This window comes from Mastigoproctus giganteus, chromosome 2, assembly GCF_048544385.1.
Source record: "Mastigoproctus giganteus isolate SK-2022 chromosome 2, ASM4854438v1, whole genome shotgun sequence".
In the NCBI taxonomy this organism is placed as follows: Eukaryota; Metazoa; Arthropoda; class Arachnida; order Uropygi; family Thelyphonidae; genus Mastigoproctus; species Mastigoproctus giganteus.
In genome coordinates this window covers 207,247,253-207,257,323 of record NC_143576.1, presented here as the reverse complement: position 1 = coordinate 207,257,323, position 10,071 = coordinate 207,247,253, and positions in this window count along the sequence as shown.

Sequence of the window (10,071 nt, the reverse complement as noted above, 5' to 3'; positions counted from 1 at the left end):
TCTTATAATGGTGGTTTTAATTTCCCAGATATTGACTGGAATTTGGGGGCTAGTCACTCACACACTACCAAGGCTTTTGTGGATTTATTGGATGATTGTTTTCTACATCACCATGTCCGGGAGCAAACTAGAGGGAGTAATACTATTGATTTGATTATCAGTGGTGATTCTTCATGTATTAAGAATTTTCAGATAACGGAACCACTAGGTGGCAGTGATCACAGTGTGCTGAAGTGGGATTTACTCAAAGAGGTAACTACCATTAGGGGTAAAGGGAAAGGTTATTGCTTTCGTAAAGGCGGCTACGAGGACTGAGACAGTATTTAAATTCTATACAGTGGGATCAACTGATGATGTTGCCAACAGCAAATTTAAAATGGGAAGCATTCAAAGATCTTATCTTGGAAGATACTAGGCTTTAGATACCAACTAAGAAATATTGTTCAACGTTTAGGCCTAAGTGGATGTCAGATGAACTAATGAGACATATGGCAGAGAAGAAAAATGCATGGGATACATACAAATTAACACGTGACATAGAAGTCCAGGATAGATACAGGTTGATCTGTAAAAAAGTTACAAAGGAGGTTAGGCAGGCGAAGGCAGATTACGAGAAATCTTTGGCAAGGAATGCAAAAAAAACAGCAAAGAGTTCTTTACTTACATAAACTCTAGCAGGAAAGTGATGAATCAGATTGGTCCACTTGATATCGATGGGTCAACTGTTGATGCTCCTGCTCAGGTAGCTAACAAACTAAATGAATATTTTGCTTCGACATTCACACAAGAGGAGTTATTCAGCAAGGGGAATGCCAGAGGTGTATTCAACTCTCTCAGTAAGCTAGAGAATCTTGTAATAACTGAGAGTAAAGTGGAGGAGACATTGTTGAAGATAAACACAAGAAAGGCACCTGGAGTGGATGGGATCTATCCAGTTATATTAAAGGAGGCAGCAAAGGAAGTAAGCAAACCCTTAGCCATAATTATGAGAGCTTCCTTGGACTCAGAGGAGATACCCACAGACTGGAGAAGTGCAAATGTGACCCCAATTCACAAAGGAGGATCGAAGGCTGACACAAGTAATTATACAGGGTGTTTCAGTTAAACGTTTCAGAACTTCTGAGAGGGGTAGAGTACATCCTGACAAATCGAAATCATATAGCAATGTGGGGTCGGAAATGCTTTCCTGAAGCGGTGTTGTACACAGAAGCACCATAAAAAGAAAAGAGACCGTAAGTGAGAAATCGTTTTAATAATACATGAAAAGAAGCAAAAGGTACATGGAGTAAAGTAAGTGTTCGAAGTTTCTTCCACGGGCTACCATGCACGCCTCACATCTCCGACGCATGGACATCCGAACATTCTGGAATACTCCAGGCGAATTTCGAATTTCTTCGGCAGCTACTGCGATTCTTGCAACCAGCTCCTCAGCATTGTCAACAGGGGTGTCATAAACTGGCGATTTCATATGACCGTGAAAATTCCTTCACAAGGGAAGGATTTTTCAACACGCATAACGACCATATCTGGGCGGTCGAGAACCCGCATGCAATACGACGTCGTGCAGCACAGATTCGATTTTCGGTCAATGTATGGGGCGGTATTATGGGAGATCACCTCATCGGACCTTACCTGTTACCGTGTCGTCTAACCGGACCTATCTACTTGATCTTTCTGCAGCAAGTATTGCCACAACTTTTGAGAGATGAACAGATTTCTGCATCGACGCAACAGACAATGTGGTTCCAACACGATGGAGCCCCTGCCCATTATAGCGGCGATGTTCGTAACTACCTGGATGTCACATTTGGTCAACAGTGGATCGGACGTGGTGGTCCCGTGCGTTGGCCTGCTCGGTCACCCGACCTATCATGTCTTGATTTTTATTTCTGGGGTCATGTGAAATCGCTAGTTTATGACACCCCTGTTGACAATGCTGAGGAGCTGGTTGCAAGAATCGCAGTAGCTGCCGAAGAAATTCGAAATTCGCCTGGAGTATTCCAGAATGTTCGGATGTCCATGCGTCGGAGATGTGAGGGGTGCATTGTAGCCCGTGGAAGAAACTTCGAACACTTACTTTACTCCATGTACCTTTTGCTTCTTTTCATGTATTATTAAAACGATTTCTCACTTACGGTCTCTTTTCTTTATGGTGCTTCTGTGTACAACACCGCTTCAGTAAAGCATTTCCGACCCCACATTGCTATATGATTTCGAGTTGTCAGGATGTACCCTACCCCTCTTAGAAGTTCTGAAACGTTTAACTGAAACACCCTGTAGACCTGTGAGTTTAACGTCTGTTCCAGGAAAATTAATGGAGGCACTGGTTAAAGAAGCACTGCAGGATCATCTAGACAAGACTTCAGTTATAGCTCGGACACAGCATGATTTTGTTAAGGGAAAGTATTGCCTGACCAATCTGATTGGATATTATGATACAGTCACAAAATAACTGGATGCAGGGAATAACTTTGATATTATATACTTGGATCTTAGAAAGACTTTTGATACTGTTGCACATGGAAGACTGCTGCACAAATTGGAGCAGTGTGGCATTGGAGGCAAATTGCTGCTATGGATAAAGGGGTGATTGATGGGGAGAAGTGGTAATCAATGGACACTGCTCATCGTGGACTAATGTTATTAGTGGAATCGCTCAGTGTTCAGTGTTGGGTCCATTATTGTTTTCTGTATTTATAAATGATATTAATGATGGTATATCAAGCTTAAAGTCCAAGTTTGCAGACGATACGAAGGTTGGTAGTACGTTTGTCAAGGACACTACTGACACTATGCTGCTGGAAACAGCAATCCCAGAGAAACGTATCAAATCTGTGGTACTACACTGACAGTGGTAGAGAATGAAAGGGACCTGGGGTTGGTTGTGCAGGCAGATATAAAGTTCTCTGAGCAGTGCAGACGGGCTGCAAGAGTAGCTCATGGTGTATTGTCGATGATATATAGGAATGTTTCTAGCAGGGATAAGGAGGTGATTATTCCCATGTATAAGGCAATGGTCAGGCCATACCTAGAGTACTGTATACAGGTCTGGTGGCCTCATTTCGAGAAGGATGTAGAGCTGCTGGAACGAGTACAGAGAAGGGCAACAAGATTAGTGAATGGAACAAAGGGGTCCTCTTACGAAGAAAGGTTTAAATTTTGCAAATGACTGTGTCTGGAGACTAGGCACCAGCGAGGTGATCTGATTGAGGTGTATAAAGCCTTGAATGGTTTGAGCATGCTCAATGCTGATGGGATTCTTCCTCTTGCTCAGAATAATCACCTGAGAGGGCATAAATTCAAATTGAGGAAAGACAGATGTAGGATAGACGTGCGGAAATTTGCCTTTAGCCAGCGGGTGGTTGGTTGGTGGAACAGACTTCCATCCCTTGCCGTGGAAGTTGTTAGCCTAAATAAATTTAAGGCTCAGCTGGACAGGTGAAGTGGAAGTGGTTTTTTTTTTTTTTTTTTTTTGGCTGATGCTGCATAAGCTTGCTTTCTTGCATCAAATGCCTCTACTAATGCTAATGCTAATGCTAATGATGCAAGAAAGCCTGCTTATACAGTCTCACCCAAAAAATATTCCCATTTCACCAATCTTTCGCTCTACACATTTGCCCAGTTCTTCCTTGAATTTATTTAATCAATCAACTTACACAACTACAGATGGAAGTTTGTTTCAACAATAAACTACCCGCTGCCTAAAGGCAAATTTCCGCACATCTGTTCTACAGTTGTCTTTCCTCAATTTGAATTTATGCCCTCCTCAGGATTGTGATCTGAACAAGAGGAAGAATCCCATCAGCACTGAGTCTGCTCAAACCATTCAAGGCATTATACACCTCAATCAAATCACCTCGCAGGTGCCTAGACATTGTTCCTCTCACCAATCTCGTTTTCTTTCTCTGCATTCATTCCAGCAGCGCTACGTTATTCCTAAAATGTGGCCTCTAGACCTGTATGCAGTACTCAAAGTGTGGCCTGACCATTTCCTTCTACAAAGGGATAATCTTCTCCTTATCCCTGTCCCGTTAGCAAAGTTCCTCTATATCATTGACAATACCCCATGAACTGTTCTGGCAGACTGCCTGCACTGCTGAGAAATGACTGCACATAACATAATTCCCAGGTCTTTTTCATTCTCCACTACCCTGAGTATAGTACCGCAGATTTTGTATGTTCCTCTGGGGTTACTGTTATCCATATGCAGTACTTTGCATTTGTCAAAGTTAAACTTCATTTGCCATTTCTCCTCCCATCTGCCCAACATTTCTAGATTTTGTTGGGGCAGCCAACTGTCATTAGCAACCTTGCTAACCTTCGATCTTCGGCAAACTTGGACTTTAGACCTGATATACCTTCATCAATTTCATTGATAAATACAGAAAACAACATTGTGTCCAACACCCAACCTTGGGGAACTCAGCTAATAACATTAGTTCAAGAAGAGCAGTACCCATTAATTACCCCCCCCACCACCACCACCTCTCTCTCTCTCTCTCTCTCTCTCCCTCTCTCTCCAAGTATATCAAAATTATTTTTTTGGAATCCAGTTCCTTTCCAACCACATCATAGTATCCAATCAAATTCTATGACAAGACTTCCCCTTAACAAACCCATGCTGTCTGAAGTATAAATGCAGTCTTCTCTAGATGATCCTGGAAAGCTTCTGTAACCAGCGACTCCATTATTTTCCAGGGAACAGGAGTTAAACTAACAAGTCTGTAATTACTCGTGTCACCCTTTGACCCTCTTTGCGAATTGGAGATACATTTGCATATGTTCAGTCCATGGGGACCTCTCCTGAATCCCGAGATGCTGTCGTAATAATGGTTATGTGTTTGATTACTTCCTTTGCTACCTCCTTTAATATAACAGGATATATTTCATCCAGCCCAGGTGCCTTTCTTATCTTTAACTTGAACAATTTTTCCTTCACTTTTCTCTCCATTATTACAAAATCCTTTAGTTTCCTATTAGAGTTTAATCGATTTTTGGCATTTCCTACCTGAATAACTCTCCATGTGTGAATGTACCTGCATCACCTTAAAAAAAAAGTAAGAATTGTAGTGAATAAGTTATTGTTTGATTACAGTCATTTTGTTTGTTGTAAAGCAATGGTATTGTGTCCAATTACGCTTCTATTGCATCAGACAGTAATTGTGAAGGTTGCATCAGCCATTTCTATGAATACGGCGTTTGAAGAATATATACGGTCATTAGTATCCTGTTTTGCAGAGGTGTAAGCATGGTTGTCATGATTACCATTTGCATGTATTGAGTTGACACTAAGAAAAAAAAGCGTAGCTGTTGCTGTGTCCCAAGAAGGGCTTTCAACGCGTGCGATAGATGATAAAATAGGCCGCCAGCAGTCAACAGTATCCGGTGTCCTGAAATTAAAGCTGGAAACCGGTAATGTGAAGAGAAGCCCTGGAACAGGCCATAAGAGAGTGACTATGCCTTCCCAAGATAGTTATTTGAAATGGCTATGCCTGCTAGTGATCCTGATCTAAAACTGGACTTTGAGATGGCCTCTGATGTTGAAACAAGTGTACGAACTCTCCAAATACGGCTTTCGGAATGTGGTCTGCATGTCTATCGGCCCAAGAAGAAGCCTTTGTTGACCCAACAAATGAGGAAGAAGCGACTTGCTTGGGCTAAAACGCATGTTTCACGGGCAAAAGAGCAATGGGACTCCGCCATCTTTTCTGACGAATCGAAATTCATGGGTCGGATGGGAAGCTATATGTCAGAAGACGAATATCGTCTTCTGACATATTGCTTTGTTGGGTCACCAAAGGCTTCTTCTTAGGCTGATTTTCATGCAGACCACATTCCGAAAGCCGCCTTTGAATAGTTCGTGTAATTGTTTCAACACTAGAGGCCATCTCAAAGTCCAGTTTTAGTTTAGGAGCACTAGCATGACGAAAATGGAGGCATGGCATCCTGACTGCATAACACCGACACAACAGTTCCCCGCTCGCTGGTCAGATGGTCTAGGGATGCAAAACGAGCAAAGAAGTGGAGCGAATTAAGGTTATTAACGGAACGTTTAATGCTGAAACCTACACTGCTGTCTTGGAGGATTGCCCGAAACCCGTTATTAGGGATCACCACACAGACTTCCAAAACTGCGTTTTTTAACAGGACTCAGCACCTTGCTACACAGCAAAATTGGTAAATTTTATGCTATTTAGATTTAATAATGAGTTTATTTTCTTGTCTCAAGGTGTAAAGCATACTTACACCAATGTTTTCCCTCAATTTTCTCCCTTACGGTGCAATCATACCTGAGAAATGCTGGCATTACAGTGTTGAACTAGCCCTGCAACAGTAAGATTTGAACCTCAATGAAAATTGCTGGTACATGATGTCATCTAAAATTGCTCAGAATTAAGATTCTGCTGCAGGAGAGTATTGTAATTGGGCAACGTATATCCAGAAGTTGATTAACACTATGCCAGATCGTTACAAGGCTGTAATTGCAGCTCTTGGAGGAAAAACAAAATATTGAGGAGTTATTTTGCTGATTGACAGTACATAATACTATTACATCGCATTTTAGGGCAAAAGCCTCAAGTTGCGTAGTGAGTTACTATTATGCTAACTTGTCATTTCAGTTTGTACACGTAAATGCGGTAAAATGTATGTTTGGTTGTCATGATTGCCATTTGCATGAATTCCCATATTTCCATTAATTACGCATTTTACCCTTTGGCAAGATATTTATGGCAATTAGGTGGAGTGTTTTTATTGGATTTTATTCACAGAGATATGTATCCCATCTACACTGAACGAATTATCTGTCACAATCAGGGACGCCAGGAAGAAATGTTGCCCCTGAGCGTTGACGACCCTAGCTACGCTACTGAAAGATTGACTACCTGCATATAATTGATGGCGTACTTATAACAGTTTTGTCCCAGGTCTAGCATTGCTTATTTCCGGCTCTGCCACAGAAAAGAAAACGCAAAGACAAGGAACCATCCACCTGAGAAAGAAAGCTAGAGTAGAAAACATAAGAGCTGAGAGTGAAGGTAGGTCAATCGACCCAGTAGAACGGGGTAACAGAAGTAAGAACTGATCAGAAACGGGACGATCATCCTCAAGAGAGACAACATTCACGGCAAAACCGAGACCTATAATCATACGATCGAAGAATACCTGCCCCCCCCCCCCCTCAAGCGCCTAGGGGCAACAGTTGATAAGATCATCATCCTCCCTGCACTGGGTGGAAAAGACTTGAGTTCGAGTACCGTCAATGACACTAGGAATTTTTACTGGCAAATTTCACAATGTGGATGAGTTAGTCGGTCTTAGTCGAGAGTAACAAGGTTTTTCCTTCCGGAAACTCGGGTTTATTGTTTAGCAATCAGCAAATCGACCATACAACATGTGCAATTTAGACATATTTTAACTAGTTGATGCGCCTAAACCCTAGAAAAGTAATCCTCTTTAATAATAAAAAGTTATGCAATTTTTAATATCTAATTTCATTTATAATTGGCATATATATTAATTAAAACCGAAATAACATTTGAATTTATTTTTTTAATTGTGACTGATAAAAATGTTTCTTGAAAATAAACTGAACGATAAATTAAAATATAGTATACTCTTTTTGTATTATCAAATATTAAACAGTACAGGGTAAAAAAATATATATTCATGAAAAAAAAATAATAATCGCAACGCCGCCTTTCTACACGGTACCACCTGGTTGCAGTGTTGCCATTTTAGCGGTTTTCCCGCTAGATTTAGCGGAATTGCTTCAGGTTTAGCGGATAAAAATATGAAATAGCGGATAGCGGATTTTTTAGCGGGAAGAGTATAAATGTTTAGCATTTTATGTATTTTGGCAATGTAACATTTAAATTGAGAAATATTAATTTAAGAAATATTAAATTAATTGTTCAATCAATTATTTAATTAACACTAAAAATAATTCATAATTGAAATAGTAGGGATATCATATTTCATAGTTTTTTTTTATAAAGTGAAGAATCGGTTCTATATTATTCTGGATTTCCCTGAGGAGAACTCCAACAATTTTACGTAGTTACGCTCGCGGTCAAACGACCTGATCGTTGGGTCATAGCTTTAAATTGTTGAATCGAATCTAAAAATGTGGAAAAAATTCTAATGACGCCTTTTTTTTGAAACCGCGAAGGAATGGCATTGGATAATTTTTCTTCTTCGAATTTGTTTGGCTTCCAAGAAATGCGATCCGAATTACCGACATCTCTTTCAACGTTTCTAATAACCACAGAGCAATAAGTAATAAGAGTAATAAGTAATAATTATTTCTAATAACCACAGAGCAATAAGTAATAATTATTTCTAATAACCACAGTGTAATAATATCTTAGTATAGTCAGTCCTCGTATAGCCTCTGGAACCTTTCCTAAGTGGCCTGTTATGCATTTTCAGCATCATACGTGGCACGTGGCAAGAAAAAGTTAGCCACCCCAGCTCTAGAACAGCAACTTCCTCAATACAGTCTGTCCTCGTATAGCACGATAGTTGTATTCCTAGAAACTCTCGTGCAATGCAAAATCGTGCAATATAAACAACAGGCCGTATGGGAAAAATAGGGTTAGGTGCCGACCACCCAAGATTGAACACACATTTGTAACCAAAACATTACCAAACACAATAAATAATCGTAATAAAATACGTAAGTATTTTATTACGTTTATTACGTATTTTTTTATTACGTAAAGGTCGTAATAAAATGTTGCTAATAGTTTTGCTTCTATCGTAAGCAAACTTGTTTTTTGTTTGATTTTATATCCAAACAGATGACAGCCGTTCCATCTCTTCCAATTCTTTGTGTCTTAATCTAATGGATTAAATTACACTTTTAGTTGTTCCCGCTATGAAAGTTGTTTTTATTTTCTCCGCATTCTTTGTAATTCTCGGCGTTGCCTCATTTAGGTCTGTAGCACGTGCAATATCACGTGGTCTTTCATTTCGCTCAAAGCTCAAAACAAATGAAAATTTTAAAAATTTGGCGGGTCAAGTGCTAAAAATAGCGGATTTTGAGTATGCGGCTAGCGGGAAATATTATTAAGAGTTGGCAACACTGCCTGGTTGAATATGGAATTAGACATCGACCATGTAACTCTTGTCTGACTTCGAGCTATCACTCTGTGTTATTTACCTAATGGGAAACTGAAACATTCCTTGCTGACCAAGACAAGTAAAATATAATCCATACTGCTATTTTATTGACAATGCAGCAGCCTTGGACACTAGAATCGGGCCAAGGAAGTGCGGAGGCCCTATTTAGGGTAGTTTTGCAGCACGGTCGCCCTGTTATACGGGTGCCATATTTTATTATCATTATTAAAAATATGTATGCAATTTGTCATGTTTTTCAAACAGCTCGCTTGACAAAGGATTATATTGCAATAGACATATTAAACACGTATGTCTGTACATACATTTCTAGTCTTCTTGCACAAATGAGCATTTAGTTTATAATGTGCATAGTTTAACTTTTCCTGCTTTTCTCTACAAATTCCTTGGTCTTTGCTACACCACATTTAATTGTACGCGTAGAATAAGTACATGAATTTGGCACCTAATTACTCAAAAGGTGTGGAAACTCAGCGCCAAATAATGTGAAAAAAAAAAAAAAAAAAAAACAGGCGTGCGGTTCGATCGGGCTACATCGGGTTAAGGGTGGTTTGTATCTAAGTAGCCATTACTGAACACCCCCCCACCCACCCATACTTCATAGCTGGCTGCCATCTTTTGCCCTGTCGCTGATACTCAGTTGCCTAGCCATTGTTACCTACAACAAAAGTTTAGCAGATATAATTTTAAAAGAATTTGATATCATCTTGATAAATGATGCCAAATTCTCCAAATAACATATATTGAATAAATATCCTACTACAACATTTTAAAAATAAGTTCGAATTTCTGATCATCCTGTGTATTTATTTTCTTTATTTTCCATTTTTATATTAAAGGTGGCGTTAGTTACTGTTTGAACATGCACTAGAACGCTTAAACTTCACACGAGCATTTAACTTCGTTGCGCTCGCGTTCATGTGATTCTTG